The 16,657-nt window shown below is 32.4% G+C and overlaps 1 pseudogene; it reads left to right on the forward strand.

Moving 5' to 3' along the window:
* Positions 1-5,762: 5,762 nt before the first annotated feature.
* LOC129286021 (probable E3 ubiquitin-protein ligase WAVH2) lies at positions 5,763-10,452 on the forward strand (annotated as a pseudogene).
* The last annotated feature ends 6,205 nt before the right edge of the window (positions 10,453-16,657 follow it).

Genomic DNA, 16,657 nt, shown 5'->3' on the forward strand with positions numbered 1-16,657 from the left:
CCAGTTTCCTTTAGTGCAATTGTCGTTTTTAATCCCTTCTGGTGTCGTTTGCTTTGAAGAAAACTATCTATTGTCTAATTTTGATAACCCCTCTTGCACAACTAGTGGATAAACCAGAATCTGCATGGAAAGTAGTCTGGTTGTGCTTTGTTTTTTATTACCGAGAAAAATCATGTTATAGATATTGAATTGGATATTTTTGAAGTCTTGTTATTTGTTCTCTTCCTTTTGTCTTGCTTGGAACATGACATGGGAGACTATGCTTGCTTAACAACCCAATAAATTATGGAAACAGAAGAAGCTCATAATTGTTTGGAAATGGACAAAAAATAGCTAAATTCATGGCATATGTTGATGCTTATGACAAATCATTTGTACTAGTTTAATCTATGGTGACCCAGACCCCCCTAAACTGTTATGACTTGTGAAATTTATGGAGCCACACACTTGGAAGGAAGAGTTTAATTAGGGAAAATTGTATCTGAGGACCCCAATGTTAGAAAACTTTGTTTGAAAGGTCTTTAATGTCATGTTTATTTCTAATGACTAAAGTCAAGTTTTACAGGTTATTTATAAGAGAATTATTTTTAAACTTTAGAAATGAAACTACAAAATTATTTAAAATCATAATTTTCTTAAAATTCTAAAGCATTTTTTTGTCTAAAAACAAATCAATAATGACTTTGGTCCCTGAAAACAACTAAAACTTTGTTTTAATTCTTTCATCTAATTTTTTTTCCTTAAGATATAGATCCTTGGATGTAATTTTTTTTTTCAAGAACTTATCAATCTTTTGTGTGTATCCCTATCTATGCTAATCAATAACCATGAATTTGATGTGTGGAATTCTAATGTTATTGACTGTTTCATGTGAATTTATACACTATTGTCCAATTATCATATTTGTTAAGGGATCATTGTCATGGTTTTTAACTTGTGAGCCAACCAAAAAAAAGAAGATAATTTGGGGCCCTCTGCTTTTTAGGTGGAAGACTGTACGGGACAGCACAAAAGAAAAGAGAAGAATAAGAAGAAAAAAGAAGGCATTAAAAAGAGGAGGGCCATTTTATGGTCTCATTTACCACTTCCACATCGTGGTTCAATCATCAATGGAACAATGTGCCCTTTTTCAGATCAAAGAGCAGGAGGAAAAAAGAAAAACAAAATAAGCATGCCTATAAAAGTGCCACTGGAGCTAGCTGTTGTGGTTTCTGAATAATCTTTTCCTTTTTCTTTCAAGTATTTTTCTTTTTTGGTCCACAATATGCTTTATAAAGTATGATACATTTTGTTCCGCTTCTTGTTACCAAAAACATACAAAAAAATAATTAAAAAAAAAGTTCAAGGATATTAGACCACTAACATAAATTGTACCCCGTCCTGTCCATACATAAGGCGGTCTTCTAGAAATAGTTTTTGATCATTGATCAAATGCATTTGATGGAATATTAATTATATTTTTTAATATTATTCTATTTAAATTTATTAACTATAAGTTAACGTAATACAAATTTAAAAAAAATTACTCAAAGGGTAAAATTGAAAATTTATTTTATTTTTAGAAAAGTTAATAACTTAATTATCTCTCATTGATTTAGTAAAATAATTAATGTGCCTTCTAATAAGGACATGTAAAATGCTCCCTTCGTTTTTATATGTAAGAAAAAAATTATAACGTAGTTTAAGAAGGTTAGTTAACTATAATAATTATATTTAAAAATAAAAAATTAAACTAAAATGTCATGTGTTAAGTAACATAAGCATGTATTAATTATTTCTCATTAATATAAATTATAAGGTGATAAAAAATGTATAATAAATGCTTATTGAAATAAGTAATTTTATTTTAAAAAAATAAATAAAAAATGATAGTTTTTTAATAATAAAAGACAAAAGTATATTTTATGGGTATAACGTAGAGGTCTTAGTTCAAATTCATTTAGGGGAAGCCTATGTTAAATGGAGTCAATTTTCTACTTTTCGTGAATGTTCGAGTTTTGACGCATATAATAACATGAATAAATAAAATAAAATAAAAAATAATTCTCATTGTTTTATTAGGAATTGCTCAAACAAATATGAGTGAATCCAATTTTTTCCCACCAATAAGAACCTCATTTAATTTGAAATTGTAATTTTTAAAAGGAGCAAAAGATCAGCCCGGAAATTCAAAAGAATAAAGGTGAGGCAATTGTAGAGGAGCCCACGCAGGCCTTGAATAGCATTTGGGCGCCAATTCACTTGAAAACTTTAACGTAAATTTGATATATACATATATATATATATATATGAAACGTTCATACAATAAATTGAATTATATTAAACAAACATATTAAATGTGTGTATATTTATAATAAAGCTCTTTTTTGTTATAGTTATATACTCTTTGATTTATAACTTTTAAAAAAATTACATAAAAATTATCGTCTAATGATCTCTTTATGTTAACTTTATTCATTGCAAATAAAACTGCTCTTCAATTTTCCAGGAATGTAATAGAATTATTACTAAACCTTTCAAATTTAAACATAACGGTCATTCCCCCATACCTTGGGAAATCTTTTGACTCTTTTTTCCTCCTCTCTCTTTTTAAATTTTCAATCTTACTACCACCCTATATTTATGTTTTTTTTCTTTTTTTGCCAACATTTTTCTCGAAAATAATATTTTGTTTCATACATCAATCAATAATATAGGTTTTGACATTTGAATCTTGGGAAAAATGTCACCTCAGCATAAGCAATGGTATTTTTGAGAGAAATATAAAAGTCAATGCTGCTCTAATATTTAATATAATTTTTTTTACCAATGATATTATTTATCTGTAAAAACATGATATTATAATATTTATAATATAAAAAGTTACAGTTCATGTTTAGTGAACAAGTAATTCACCAATGAAGCACAGTGGTACAATGTTATCATCATTAATCTCATCTTTGAATGGTCATCATGTTCCATAATCACCTATAGCATACCGCCTAGATTTTGGAGCCACGGCATATTAAAAAATTGTAGCATGTGAATTTAATAATAAAAATGTTGACAATTAAGTTAACAATAAACCTCCTAATTTTTGGTTCAACTAATAAGACAATTATACCCCTCTATTTAAAAATATAAAATATTTTTAATTGAATATAATCTTTTAATAAAATAGTTATTTATTTTTAACTTACACAATTTTTTTATATTTATTTTTATTTATAAAATATTTTATTTTAAAATAAATATAAAATAATTTATTTAATACAAGTACCTTTGGAAAAAGTATATTGATTATACTTTAAAATAGTGAAAAATGTAGCATTGTTAAGCATTCAATTTTTTAAAAAGTATCTTTTTAATGGTCATGAGTTCAAATTCTAAAAATATAACAGTGTTAGTGGTAGAGCTTTTGCCTAATTTTTTTTATCTGGTTCAATATGAATTAGTTAGGGTCCTGTTAAAAATAAGGACACATTTGAATTGCATTACATCGTAATTAAATCTAAATGTTTAAAAATGATAATTTGCTATCATAGAAAATGAGCACAATTTTGATTTGAATTATGAAAATTAAATTTATTTTGCCTAATTTTTTAATCAAAGAAACTAAAATGAAGGAGAATTTAACAAAATTTGAATAAACTAAACTTACATCCAACTTACGTTCAAGTATGTAAAAGTATTCTAATGAATTTAAATTGTGAATAAATTTATAAAAATGCATAGAAAGTGCATATTGGATCAAGTAGATATGACACAAATAGTAGCAACATGGACCCCTCAAACATCATTCTAAGATTCACACTTAAATTCTTAAAAAGATTAATCTTATAATTATCGACTATAAAAATATCTTGGGCAACCTAAAAAAAAAAAGAAAACACATATTGGAGTTAAATTGTCCGCATTAGATCTAAATTGGCTAAACTTTTTGATTAAAAATATTTAAATAAAAGAGAAATTAAAAAAGAAATAAAGTTGACCAGATTTAGCCTAAATAAATTACTTATTCACCTTTGCAAACATGCAAGAAATCAAAGGGTGGGGAATTAGGCTTTGGTTAAGAAGGAAAAATGTGAAAAAAGGAAGACGAAAATTAAAATTAGAGTGGTCCAAACACTATTATTGTTATTATTGTTGAAAAGAAGAAAATGTGGTCAATCAAGTATCGTGGGTGGGCCCCTCGAATAATTTCATTGTCTTTGAAAAGGACCCCCTTCTTTTCTCTCCCATGCCCTCTCTCATCCATCCACTTCAACCATCATCTCTCCCTCTCTCTCTCTCTCAATCCCTACTTACTTTTTTTAAAATACGTATTGGATGTATTCCCATTTAATATTACATCATTTTTGAAAAAATTAATATTAAGAAATTTTCAATACCCTTTGATGGCGGTACCAGCCCTTGCCTCCTGTTTCTGGATTAGTTAATTATTAATAGTCTATGTCATGATTAGTTTTCTAATTACTTTTGTCATGTTCTAATCTTTAGCCTAAGCAGCTCCAACCCTCCCTGTTTGTATCAGTTTTTTTTTTTAAAGCATAATGAATAAGCTCTGTTGAGATTATCTCCTGATATATTATTAAGGAAAAATTTGAACATTCCTTAATTAAATTATTGTTTACCCAAAAATTGTGACTCGAAGCTTAATAATTTATTTAAGCGATAAGAATTTTATCGTCAACTTCAATTAATTTTAAATTAGTTGATTATTAAAAATTTTTATTAGATACTTCCTCCATTTAAAAATATAAGATTTTTTTTGAGAAGTTAAATATTTAAAAATATAAGATATTTTTAGTCTTTTGAGATGTAATTATTATCTTTTTTTAAAAGTGCCCCTATTGATAATAACTTTATATTAATTATAAAGTGTTTAATAGGAATAAATATGAAAAGATGGAGCTAGTTTGAAAGTAAGTAATAACTTTATTGGATGTGAAATTCAATTAAAAATACTTTATATTTTTTAACGAAAGAAATATATCACACAATAGTCACCAAAATTGTATATATAACACACAAACATTACTACGACAAAAATAAATTTAATCATTTCTTATCTTTTATTAATATAGATTGGATACAAAATGTATACTAATCTAAAAATGTATGCATCTAAGTACAAAATGTATGCTAATCTAAAAATGTATGCATCTAAGAAGGACAACAATAAATATATAATTTTTTTCCGTAACAATAGGTTTTGAAACCCAACCCATGCGGAGAAAATGATTTCAAAATTATAGAACAAATTTAATTAAATTTCTTGGAAATTATTACGATTATTTATTTCATTTTTTTCAATTTTTATTAAGTTTTGAAGATGAAAAATCACATCCCTATCTACTAAAATTTGTTGAATTTATGCATTCCTCCTTTAAAACAAAGAGTAAATTAATTTATTTTTCTATTATTTTAAGATTAAATAGATTCCCTATTTTATTGGAGATCAAAAACATAATTTTACAAAAAAATTGTATTAGACAAATTTTAAGAGACTTCAAAGTAATTATTCTATTTCATAATAGTTTTTTATTATTTGTTTATTTTCATGAGATTTATTTATCATTCTTCCAATAAATTATCAATATAAAATATAAAAATATATACATGAATAACTCAGTTATTTTGTGTTTGGTGCAAAATGTAGAAGTTTTCATAACCATTCATGTGGTGTGAATAATTGTTCTTACCTGAGTGGTGTGTGCGTGTGTGTATTAATATCAGTAGTTAATATTAATAGTGAGTTTATATTAGAAAAGGAACGGAAGCCAGGTGGGGAGAAAGCAGAGACAACTGGTGAATCTGGCAGAGCGCTTTGTCTACCTCCGACTCCGACCTTCTTCTCTTTTGGTTGCTCTCTGCGTCACAATCCTATAAGCTTAGATAACACAATGGGAGAAGGAGAACGAAGAAGAAGATCATCGTCCACGCTCAGGCAAGCTGCAATGAAGGTCGTTCTTGCTGCCACTTCCGCTTGTGGCTCCTTCTCCAGAAGAAAACCTCTCGTCGATCCACACTCTGTAATCATACCTTCTCTTTCTTTGTTTTATCGCCGCAATTGGTTTCTTTCTCCCGCTACTTCTTCTCGTCGTTGACAACGATTTTGCATTTTGAATTGAGGCCTGAAAGCTTCATCTTCTTTCCGCAAATGCTTGTTGCCTTCATCTTTTCCCCAGTTTGATTTTTCGAATTTTTCTGATCGTTGGTTGCTTGATTAGCAATGGCTCATTCATTCTTTTTCTTTTCTTTTTTTTTTTTGGTTTTTTGTCAGATTAGTGGGTTTCTCTGTAGTTCTTACTGTTGAAGATGCTTCACATTTTGAACTTACCGAAACTGGAAAGCTTGACTTTGTTTTCAGAAAAGAACAGCGAACTGCTCTTCTATTTTTTTCGAATTGGTGGTGGATAAATGACCCTTTTTATATAGCTATTCTCTCTCATTATAATATTCAATGGAATTAAGAATGTTGATACTGGAACTGCAGGCTTTCGTTCGTAGTTCCCACAAATGCTAGTAGGTTAATGCGTTTTCACGGTGCCTTCTTTCTTGAATGTACCAACTATGAATTTGTTCCATTTGCTTCGAGAACTTGCCTGTGGCTTCCACTGTTAAAGAAGTTTGGCAGTCTGAAACTTAAAGTATGACTGTCTTTTCTGGAAACAGCTGCAAATTGCTCTTCCATTTTCAGAATTAAGTAGATGATGCCAATGTTTATTCTTTCTCCTTTTCCTCTCTGTTAAAAAACTCAACAAAATTAAGAATGTTGGTACAATCATTGAGAACGCTCCCTCTTTTCTAGGTTTTGCTGTTGCATGTGTTCTTGCAATTGCTCTTTTTGAATTTCCTTCCCTAGAATTAACTTTTCTAATGGTGTTTTACTCAAGGAATTTAGCGTAATTAGTCGTTTTCACTGTGATTTTCCAATATTTCTTAAGTTACTTGGTGATTTCGGTATTCTTTATCCGGGAAACAACATTATTAGGATTTAAGAATAGAATTTGACAGTTGTTGCTTTCGTGCATTGTGGCAGATCTCTCATCCTTCTTCAGTATCTCCGTCAACGACGCACAATTCCCCAGGGGAGATAGTGGAAGAATCAGATTGTACAATCACCCCCAAGAACACTAACAATGAGCTTCCTAATAAGGTAATTTGTCTTGCAATTCCTTCAATCAACCCAACACCAGTTTTCTTTGTTAAATATTATTATTGACATTCTCCGGAGGTAAACTGGTGATGGTATAAACCAAAAAAAAAAAAAAAAAATCCTTTCTCCCCTGAAATTCAGGATTAAAGACAGTCTTGGACTGAAATCCACTGCTTTTATGTTAAAAGGTTCTGCCGTTCTCACAATTTTCTGCTTCCTCCGTTGTCGGGGGTTTTTTTTTTTTTTGGGACGAAAACCCGTTCTCGGGTTTTGTGTATTTGGATTCTGGAACTACTTTAAAAATCACAATCCATGAATCCAATGGTCTCAAGTTTCGACCTTCAACTACGCTCTGTTTTTCCCTTTTCCTTTTGCTTTCCTCCTTGATAATGCTAAATTTTGCAATTGAATAGCGCCACCTTTCTTTATTCTTCTCTTTTTCTCATCATTAGATTTGTCAATATGGGCAAAAGATTTATTTATGTTTCAAAAATTTCATTTGGACCACCAAACGTATTAAAGATTTAAATCAAGGATTTTTGCATGTCAAAGCCTGTGCGTCTTGCGCATTAGTGAAGCCAAGAATTAGTTCCATATAAAGGTTGGGAAGTTTCGCTTTCTCTAGATTACAAATAATAATTTTTTAAGAGAATTTTCAGTTAATGATTCTCTTTATAACAAAGATTAGATAAGGGTTTCATAAAAAAGAAAAAGAAAAAGATAAGCGGGAATATTTTTAAATATTATAGTAAATAATATATATATATATATATATATCTCTTAGAGTTATTATCTTTCTAAAGATATTTATTTGATATATATTTATATGCTTATTTTAGATTAACTTACAGTATTCTACTTATTTTTGATAGACTTAATTATCAATTAAATATATTAGAGAGGGGGGACTTTTTTGATAGACACAATCTATATCTTCTTGATTGAGCATCAATTCTCAGAAATTTTTTCACACAAAAAGTTTGACTGACCCTACTATCAAGTAACAAACAGCGGCTGTTTTCATTTGTTGGTGAACCTAGTAGAGTAGAGTATAATTTACCAATATTTAATAAACCAAGTTTGGGGAGCCAATTTCCATTAGGCATTGTACCCAGCTACGTATTAATATATCCCAGATAAACCTACATATTCCCAAAACAGAGTCTTCAGTTATGTCGAAGCACAATTGCATTTCAGAATCAAATCTCATTCTGTACTCGAAGTTGTAACGCAACATTTACTCAGTTGTGGATGAGTGTGTTTTCCTGCATAGGTTGTTATGCTGACTCCATTTGCTTTCTTTGTTTACACCAATTGCAGAATCTGTGTGCAATATGTTTAGATCCTTTGAGTTACACCAGCAAGGGCTGCAGTCCCGGTCAAGCCATATTCACTGCTCAATGCTCGCATGCTTTCCATTTTGCCTGCATTTCTTCCAATGTCCGCCATGGCAGTGTCACTTGTCCCATCTGCCGTGCTTATTGGACCCAGCTCCCTCGAAATCTGAACAACACCCGCTACAATTCTTTCAACTCTTGTAATCAAAGTGATCCCATCCTGCGAATCCTTGATGATTCCATTGCCACCTTTCGTGTTCACCGCCACTCACTTCTTCGCGCTGTCCGCTATGATGATGATGACCCTGTCGAGCCTGATAACATGCCTGAAAGTCCCAAGCTATGTTTCTCTCTAGCACCTATTCCACCTTCTAGTGCACCACCACCAAGCTTCCACCCGGCTTTGCTATTGTCTAAGAATGCCTCAAGTCCTTGTCATCCCTCGCATCATCCTTTAACCTGCAGCTCCTCTTCACTCTCTCATTCACCACCTTACGTTACATATCCCTCCTTAAACAGAGCTTATCTCTCAGTAGAACTGGCTCACGAACGAGCTACTGACTTAGTCTTGGTGGCTAGCCCCAATGGACCACACCTAAGGCTTCTCAAACAATCTATGGCTTGGTAGTTTTCTCCCTCAGACAGATAGATCGCTTGGCCATAGTCACGTATTCCTCAGCTGCAGCTCGTGTCTTCCCCTTAAGGCGAATGACATCCTATGGCAAACGTACTGCCCTTCAAGTTATTGACCGTCTCTTTTACATGGGGCAAGCTGATCCTGCCGAGGGTTTGAAGAAGGGGATCAAAATACTTGAGGATCGTGTCCACAAGAACCCAGAATCTTGCATCTTGCATTTATCCGATAACCCTACAAGGCCATACCATGCTGTTAGCATGGAGCTGCCATCAACCCCCATCCATCGCTTTCATGTTGGATTTGGATATGGTGCTTCAAATGGATTTGTGATAAATGAGTTTGAGGAGTTCTTAGCAAAGGTCCTGGGAGGGATTGTGAGGGAAATACAGTTGAGAATATGTGGGGCTGGGGAGGAACTTGGCAGTGGGAGGGTCATACGAATTGGTGAGCTAAGAGGCGGAGAAGAAAGGAGAGTTTTGCTAGACTTGGGTGAGTGCTCACATGTGTATGTGGAATATAGTTACGTTGAAGGTGAGATTGATGAGTGTGTTAGAAGAACAGGGGAAATTGTTGTTGGCATTGGAGACCATGATAAAGGTGCAGGTGTTATAGAGGCTGATGTGGAGGAGACGGGGATGAATATGAACCCAGTTGGGAGGACTAGCTGTGTTGAAAGTTGGGATTTTCATGACCCCTATATGGCTAGAAGGTGGGCCAAGCATTTGCATGGCTATAGACTTTGAAAATGCAAGAATCAGTCCCTGAAAAATATACACATTGATGCTTTAGTCCCTGAATAGAGACTTTTGCATGAGTCAGACGATACAAGTTTGCGGGTCACTGTTCATTAGTCCTCCATGCGAGTCTGGATCCAACGAGGGGATTCTAACTCCTGTAACTTCTCTCTATGCTGAATCCATCCATTACTGCAAGGGATCAAAAATTGTGATCAGGTACGTTAATTTTTGATGGACATGCTGACATAGCCCATCAGTTAATTGCGTGTTTTCTTAATGGATCAATGTCAATTGTTGAACATCAGCAAGGACTAGCAGTGCATCGCTAGAAGATGTGCCAGGCATTCATGTGCTTGTTTATAGACTTTGAAAAGGCGAGGTCATGGAGACTGGTCCACTTCTAGCTCTCTCTGCCTTCAGCCATCTCCCCCCACCTTTTTTTTGTCTTTTAATCTTTAGATTTAGGTAGGTTGTAATCATATAGAGCTGGAAAAGATACAAAATACACATTGTAATTTGTAGTGCACCTTGAAAAATTTTAGTGTTATTGATGAACATTAAATTTTGTTTGACTTGTTCCTGAACCAATTTCTGTTGCCAGTTTCTTTCCTTATTATCTGATTCTGACCCTTTTAGGGAAAATAAATCCATATGAAAAATAAGATATTAAGCACACTCCCTACAAACTCGAGAGATCCAAGGTAGATGATCCGCTTGCAAACTATATATGACAAACTAGAAGCTTGTAACTTCTGATCCATCTTTGTGCAATATTAATCTTTCATGGATATTAGTTATTCGGTGTTTTAGATGTATTTTGACATTTAAAATATCCGGATGAACAGGACCATATACGAAAGGCTTCTTTTGGTAACTATGGAGTTATGAAAGCTGCTTTCTTTGATGTTGATCTCTTTTCTATTTCAATTCTACTACTCTAGGATCGACATGGAGGTGGAAAGAATATTAACAAAGCTATATAAATTATTCAGTATAAATAATTAAACCAATGGATAGTTCATTTAGTAGTTTACTCTGGTTGTGTTAAATTCACATTGAAAAATGAAATTTTTTTTCTTTCTTATGAATATGGAGAACATTTTTGTTGATCTTATATACATAGTAATTTTCTGCGATATTGGATAGGTATCAAAAGTACTTCTGCTTAGCTTGTTCCATGATTCAAGAGGTTGATGATCTTTTTATCAGTACACAAGAAAATTTACAGAGGAATGAGACTTCAGACCAAAATGCTAACTTAGCTACTACTTTGGCTTATTTATAAGAAACAATTGATAGTTAAATTTTATTGTCACTTGTTTTTTATGATTGGCCTAGAGTAGAATAATTTAATACCAAAGAAAAAGAAAGAAAGAAAGAATAGTTGAAATGTTAGTTCTATTATTTACAAGTTTTAAATTTTTTTGTGGTGATTTTTTTTTTAGCAATCATAATAAAAATTAGGCTCTACTCACTAACATTAAAAAATATCTCCATCGAGTACGAAGAGCAATGTGCAAATGCAGATTTTTGTCTCAATCTAAACACGACACGGCATCCGCACGCGCACACAGGTTTTAACTTTAAACTTTGAAGGATATTTAATGGGCAAAGAAAATGAGATCGGTTGCTGTCCTGTCCTGTCAGCTCTGCAAAATGCAAATCTTGAAGGGTCCAAGTGGTTAAAGAAAGACCAACACTGAATGACTAGAGCGGCGGCTAACACAATGCCTTAACTTGGAGTTTGCGTAACTAAATGTAGATGAAAGGTATTGTTGGAAAAGCGATCACTTATTTGTGATCTGTCCGGCCTCGGTTTGAATTTCGTAATAAGAGAACAAGATGTTCTCAAAATTGGATCCATGGGTGGACTATCCACAAAAACCGATAACCTGGATCCAAATTGAATTGAAATTGAGCTTTTATTGGATTGAAATCAGGGTTATTAGCCCCCAACCAAAAAAAAAAAAAAAAAACGAATTGGAATCAGGGTTCAGTTGAAAATTGTAACAAGAAACCTTATATAAAATAAGCTAAAAGATTTTTAAAAAGTCAGAAAAATTCAAAATTAAATCCTAGTGAAAGTAAAATTCATTTTTGGACTCTTCACATAAACATAATATAATTTAATACCATTTTTCTTAAAGTATATGGATAATTAATTATAGATGTAAATATAAATATATTTTTAATCCTACTCATTTTTTTGCCCCTACTCATATTTAATTTAATCAAAATTGATCTACTATATTTGTCAAGTTATAAATTATAATTTATAATATTATTAATTTATGATCTTGTTATGTTATTTTATTAATAAATATACATACTGTGAATTTATTTCTTATATATATTTAATATTATTTTTTATTAAGTTTTTATGTTATTTGTTCGATCAGCTAGTTGTATTTGTTAGACCATAAAAATTAAAAGATACTGAAATTTTCAATGCAACATTCAGTCTAACTTTTAAAACATTCAAAATTAAGAATAACTTTTAAGTCTTAAAAGAAATAATTAATAATAGTTAGGTTCCAGTAAATGTCTTATTTACAATTATCGATAAATAAATAAATTATTCCTTGAACTTTAAATTAACAATATCTAGATTATAAACTTATTTATTGTACAAATTATTCTTTCAGCTTTTAAAAATAGTGTAATCTATTTCTATTATTAACAAAGGTCAACTTTGATCATTAGTTAACTAAAAATAACATGAAAGGATTTCAAAAATTATAGAAAATTATCAAAAAAAATTGATCCTTTTTGTGCCATTATTTGTAATTTTTAAATCATTTGTTGTAATTTTTTGTCTTTTTTTAAATTTTAATGTTCTGTTCCATCAATTTATAGTCAACTAATGTTTAAAGCTAACTTTTGTTAATGGCAGGAGGCTAAATTATACCGTTTTCAAGAATTTATGGAACAATTTGAATCATAAATGAGTTTATGATCTATGGTGTTATTAAATCAAAAATTTAATGAGTAATTTGCTAATTTATCCTCCTAGATTATATCTCATTTAAGATTTAAATTGCTAGGTAAAAAGCAATAAAAATATCTTATAAGTGTCAGCTTGCAAACTCATTAGAATGAATAAGGTGATGTATTTTGATCCGTGCATATTTTAAACATATGTTTACTTGCAATGGCAGACTAATCCAAACCTTGCTATGCAAAATTTGGGGCTATTGCCTTTAGCTCAACCTAACCCGAGCCCTCACTGGGGGATGTTATTACCAATGGTAGCTTTTGGATATTTTAGGAATGTCTTTTGATATATTTATTTAACATGATTATATATTCAAAGATTTAAATTTAAGATTTCAGAATAAGTTAATTTAACTTTCTTAATTAATTGAACTAAGTGCCCTTCGGTTAATCAGAATAATTTCTTATGTTTTTTATTTTACTTTTGTTTGAATTTTCTAAATTTTATTGAACATTACTTTTGAGCTACCAAATTTCACATAATCAATCTTGTTTCTATTCCCATTCTCTAGTCACAAAATTATGCAACTTCTACCTCCATAAAAATAGATACAATCATACAACTTATCCGAAAAAAACAAAAACAATCAGATGACTAATATGAATTTGTTAATATGTATGTATGTAACAATAACTCCGCCTATGTTTATAGCCGGTCCCAAGCCCGGGTAAAGGAGGAGGGTTGTGTTAGGCCATCAACAGCCAATGCAAAAAATTTGTTGAATCTATCATGAACATGGACAATAGACGTTATAATGTTAATGCTAGGTCGTTGCCCGTAAGTAACGCGCTGCATGACTCGAGTACAGTGATAAGTGAGTTAGAGCCGCTGCATCGGCGCCCGGATGTAGTGTTAAATGAGCAAGGGCTACTGCGTCATTCTGGACGCACGCGGCTAAAGAAGTTAGTCCATAAGAGCAAAATTAGATTTAGTACTTGGAATGTTGGGACATTAAATTTTAAATCTGTAGAGGTTGTAGGGGTTATGATTCAAAGGAAAATCAATATCCTTTGCTTGTAAGAAACAAAATGGCGTGGAGAAGAAGCTAAGGATATTCAAGGTTTCAAACTTTGGTATACAGGAAAAGTAAGTGCACGCAATGGAGTAGGTATCATTATAGATAAAGAGTGGAAGAAGAACGTTGTAGAAGTTAGCAGAATTGGAGACAGAATTATTTCTTTAAAAATGATAATTGGACGTGAGACTGTTAATATTGTTAGCGCTTATGCGCCGCAAGTCGGGACAGAAGCCAGTCTTAAGGAATTATTTTGGGAGGATCTGGAGGGGTTGATTCGACACATACCACAGAGTGAAAAGATTTTTATTAGAGGAGACTTTAATGGGCATGTCGGGAGGGAAGCTGGTCAGTATGCGAGGGTGCATGGTGGTTTTGGTTTTGGAGAGCTAAACAATGAAGGACAAACTCTTCTTGATTTCTCATTGGCGTATGATTTTAAGATTGCCAACACTTGTTTCAAGAAGAGAGATGAGCATCTCATCACTTACAAAAGTGGAGCATCAAGGTCACAGATTGATTTTCTTTTGGTTAGGAACACAGATAGAAAACTTTGTAAAAATTGTAAGGTGATCCCCGGAAATGCTGTAACGACACAACATAGGGTCTTAGTCCTTGATGTGTGTATTATGAGTAAAATCCAAAAACGTCGACAAGTAATAACACCAAGGATTAGGTGGTGGCAATTAAAAGGTGAGAAGCAAGATATTTTCAAGCGAAAGCTTTTGGATAAAGGAATTTGGGATTCTCAGGGAAGTGGTAACATCATATGGGAGGATATGGCGAAAAAGATACGGGAGGTTGCAAAAGTAATTTTGGGAGAATCGAAAGGTTCTGGTCCGAGAGATAAGGAGTCTTGGTGGTGGAATAATAGTGTACAGGACAAAATCAAGTATAAAAAGAACTGTTTTAAAGCCATACATTTGTGTAACAATGAGGAAAATTGGGAGAGGTACCGTATGGCTAAGAAGGAAACTAAGAGAACTGTGGGTAAAGCTCGTTCTAAAGCTTTTGAAGAATTTTATAAGAACCTTGAGACGAAAGAAGGAGAGCAAAATATTTATAAGATTGCCAAGAGTAGGGAAAGAAAATCAAGAGATCTAGAACAGGTAAGGTGTATTAAGGATGAAGAGGGAAGAATTTTAGTTACAGATAATGAAATTAAAAATAGATGGGAGACTTATTTTTCTAAACTTTTCAATGATGGAGAGGATTCATCTAGTAACTTAGAGGATTTAGTAACTGGTAAAGGAGAACAAAATTTGTCATTCTATCGAATAATACGTGATAAGGAGGTAAAGGAAGCTCTTAAGAAAATGGCAAATGGTAGAGCCAATAGACCTGATTGTATATCTATCGAAGCGTGGAAATGTTTAGGTGAAGAAGGGGTGAGATGGTTAACTAAGTTATTTAATGTGATTTTACGGTCCAAGAAAATGCCTGATGAGTGGAGGAGAAGTACATTAATTCCTATTTATAAAAATAAAGGAGATATTCAGAATTGTACTAACTATAGAGGGATTAAACTCATGAGCCACACAATGAAATTGTGGGAGAAAGTAATTGAGCACAGGTTGAGATTGGAGACAAGTATTTTTGAGAATCAATTTGGTTTTATACCAGGTAGATCAACTACAGAGGCAATTTATCTACTAAGGGGATTAATGAAAAGTATCGTTGTAAAGATAAAGATCTACATATGGTTTTTATTGATTTGGAAAAAGCTTATGACCGTATACCAAGAGAAGTGCTTTGGAAAGCGTTGGAAAAAAAGGAAGTACGGATTGCTTATATTAAAGCCATACAAGATATGTATGAGGGGGTAAAAACTAGTATAAGAACGCCTAGTGGTCAAACAAAGGATTTTCCTATAAAGATTGGACTACATCAGGGATCATCTCTGAGTCCTTATTTGTTCAACTTGATTTTAAATGTTTTGATGGAACATATTCAAGAGGAAATCCCGAAATGTATGCTCTTCGCGGATGATATAGTTCTTATAGCAGAGACAAGAGAAGAGGTTAACTGCAAACTTGAGTTATGGAGGAGGACATTGGAGTCGAAAGGTTTTCGTCTGAGTAGAAGTAAGACGGAATATTTATATTGTAAATTTGGTAAATGACTATTCGAAAATAATTTGGAAGTGAAATTGGGAGATCAAATTATACCTCAAGTGGAAAAGTTTAGATATTTGGGAGCCATTATTCAAAATGATGGCGAAATCAGTGGAGATATTTCACATAGAATTCAAGCTGGGTGGTTTAATTGGAGAAAAGCTAAAGGAGTTATTTGTGACCGTAAGGTGCCTAATAAACTTAAAGGAAAGTTTTATCGCACTGCTATCAGACCGGCAATGTTATATAATAGTGAATGCTGGGCTCTAACGGGACAGCAAGAGCATAAAGTTGGAGTAGCAGAGATGAGAATGTTACGATGGATGTGCGGACATACACGTAAAGATAAAATTCGAAATGAGCACATACGCGAAAAAGTGAGGGTGGCACCTATTGAGGAAAAAATGGTAGAAAATCGGTTGAGATGGTTTGGGCATGTACAAAGAAGACCAAGGGAGGCACCAGTGAGAAGAGTGGAACATATAACTTTGAGTCCGATTAAGAGAGGTAGAGGAAGGCCTAAGAGAACACTCTTGGAAGTTGTTGAACGCGATCTCTTAATTAATAATATTCCTAAAAGCTTGATAAATGATAGAGCACAATGGCGTCTTGCAATCCATGTAGCCGACCCCACCTAGTGAGATAAAGGCTTGTTGTTGTTGTTATTGTTATTGTATGTAT

The sequence above is a fragment of the Prosopis cineraria genome, unplaced genomic scaffold (genome assembly GCF_029017545.1).
Source record: "Prosopis cineraria cultivar Desert tree isolate PC_DT_omini unplaced genomic scaffold, ASM2901754v1 PC11, whole genome shotgun sequence".
Lineage (NCBI taxonomy): Eukaryota > Viridiplantae > Streptophyta > Magnoliopsida > Fabales > Fabaceae > Prosopis > Prosopis cineraria.